The sequence below is a fragment of the Dendroctonus ponderosae genome, unplaced genomic scaffold (genome assembly GCF_020466585.1).
Source record: "Dendroctonus ponderosae isolate FM_Combo_2020 unplaced genomic scaffold, Dpon_F_20191213v2 Dpon_F_20191213_6, whole genome shotgun sequence".
NCBI classification, from domain to species: Eukaryota; Metazoa; Arthropoda; class Insecta; order Coleoptera; family Curculionidae; genus Dendroctonus; species Dendroctonus ponderosae.
In genome coordinates this window covers 391,154-393,924 of record NW_026018814.1, presented here as the reverse complement: position 1 = coordinate 393,924, position 2,771 = coordinate 391,154, and positions in this window count along the sequence as shown.

Sequence of the window (2,771 nt, the reverse complement as noted above, 5' to 3'; positions counted from 1 at the left end):
CTGCAAGAAAATACCATCAGAATCATCCATAACTGCCACAAAGCAATCAAATCGGGCGCCAGTTACGTCATTTGGACGTTCCCAGCACCAAAGTGACGTTGATTGGACGTTAATAGACGTCGCTTTTTTAGGGTTGGTGTTTGTCTGTTGCTTACCAACTTCAGTGCAATTTTTTAATCTTCTGTTTATCCTGAGCCATTCGCGAGCGAGATTTTCATTTTTTATAACCAGTCGCATTTTCCGCCCGAAATTTATTTAAACCTTTTGGAAATTTAAATTTGGAAAATTATGGAAAATGAGTGGACGGTATGGAGACTCAGAGGGTCTCATATAATTTTGCACATTTAACACTTGAAGCTTGATCTCAACATTTCCAAAATTRCAGTTTTTCATCTGCTYGAACTGACGAGTTGTAATTTTTTAAACACACWCGCGTAAGTTTGCGTCTTCTAAGTAACAAGAGTTTGAAAAATTCTGGAAAGTGAATGAGCGGCAGGAATCTACTAAAACTTTCACCACTCAACAAGTTTGCGTCAGTCTTCTAAGTAACAAGAGTTTGAAAAATYCTGGAAARTGAATGRGCSSCATGAATCTACTAAAACTTTCWSCACTCAACAAAWGAGGATTTTTCTCAAAATGGCMAAAATTGCAGCAATTTGTCTGTTGGGATTTGCGAGTTGTGAATTTTTAAACAGARGCGTGCATGTTTGTAGCGCRTTTCTGAGTAACAGAAAATTTGGAAAATTATGSAAAACRAGTGGAYCCTCTGAGTCTCATATAATTTTGYACRTTTAACAATTGAAGCTTGATCTCAACATTTYCAAAATTGCAGTTTTTCATCTGCTTGAACTGACGAGTTGTAATTTTTTAAACACACACGCGTAAGTTTGCGTCAGTCTTCTAAGTARCAAGAGTTTGAAAAATYCTGGAAAATKAATGAGCSGCATGAATCTACTAAAACTTTCAGCACTCAACAAATGAGGATTTTTCTSAAAAWGGCSAAAATTGCAGCAATTTGTCTGTTGGGATTTGCGAGTTGTGAATTTTTAAACAGAAGCGTGCATGTTTGTAGCGCATTTCTGAGTAACAGAAAATTTGGAAAATTATGGAAAACGAGTGGACCTTCTGAGTCTCATATAATTTTGTACGTTTAACAATTGAAGCTTGATCTCAACATTTTCAAAATTGTAGTTTTTCATCTGCTTGAACTGACGAATTGTAATTTTTTAAACACACACGCGTAAGTTTGCGTCAGTCTTCTAAGTAACAAGAGTTTGAAGAATTCTGGAATTCTTGCGTGTTATGCAAAAAAAGTGTCAAAAATTCAACATTGTAAAGAGAAATAACTAGCGTTGAGTTAAGACTCAAAGTAAAGAATAGAGCTCTTCTTAGCTCAAGGAATGTGTCTCAACTTAGTGGACAGTTTTCGACTCAAAACATGATAAATGAGGCAACAAAAAATGTATCACGTCTACAAAAATAGTAAGTAAAGACGCGAAGAGAATCTTCAACACAAATGGGGTTTTTCCATAAAAAAATAATAAAAGACGCAAAAGCAAGTGCGCAAATTAATTAATTAAAAAGCAAGGCAAATAAATGCGCCTAAACTAAATAAGATTGGATTAAGATGAATCTAATTAGGACAGAATTTGCCCCTATAATACCGTGTGATTTAATCGAGTATAAGCCTTCTCTTGGAACCGCAAGATCTGCATTCACCAGGCCCGCATTTCCTTGAGGTAAAAGACGAAACCCTGCAACGGGAAGCGTTTTCCCTCCATCAATCATCTTCCGCTTCCTGTTTGCATACCGATATTCGTGTATAATGTCATTTATGCGTGTTACGGCATATTATGTGTTGTTATCGGATGATAAATCGCCCGATAAATCTCCCAGTTGATAAACAGACACTTCGGCTTAAGATGATCGGTTTTTGCCGAATCTGAGTTGTTTTACATCGGTAATGTAATATTAGGGGCTGTTTTGCAAGGTGGATTAGGGCTGATTTTATTTAAGAAATTTTAAATAATTTCGGCTTATCTCCGCCTCTCTTTTCAAACTTTTGGTCGCTTCAAAATGTGCCATAAAAGTTCATCAGTCGCAAACTATATTTTGAGATAAATGCTTATTTGCTACGTGTAGAAAATTGTATTACGTTCAAATCCTCCATTCATTTTCCAGAGTTTTTTCCACTTTTTGTTACTTGGAGATGTGCTCCAAACCTGCACGGGTGTGATCAAAAATTCAAAGCTCGCTAATCTGAGGAGATAAACGCCTGCAACTTTGGATATTACGAGATAAATTCTCATTGGTTTTGTGTAGAAAGTTGCATTAGATTAAAACCCTTCATTCACTTACCAGAATTTTTCAAAGTTTTTGTTGCTTGGAAATGTACCCCAAAGCTGCACAAGCGTGCATGAAAATTCGCAACTCGCAAACGCAAATTTATAAAATCCTGCAACTTTCGATATTTTGAATAAAGGCCTCACTTATTAAGTGTACAAAATTCTATTAGATCCATGCTGTCCATTCATTTTTCAGAATTATTTCAAATTTTGTGTTACTTAAAAATGGGTCTCAAACCTGCACGGGTGTGAACAAAAATTCAAGGCTCGCTAATCTGAGGAGATAAACGCCTGCAACTTTGGATATTACGAGATAAATTCTCATTGGTTTTGTGTAGAAAGTTGCATTAGATTCAAACCCTTCATTCACTTTCCAGAATTTTTTAAAGTTTTTGTTGCTTGGAAATGTACCCCAAAGCTGCACAA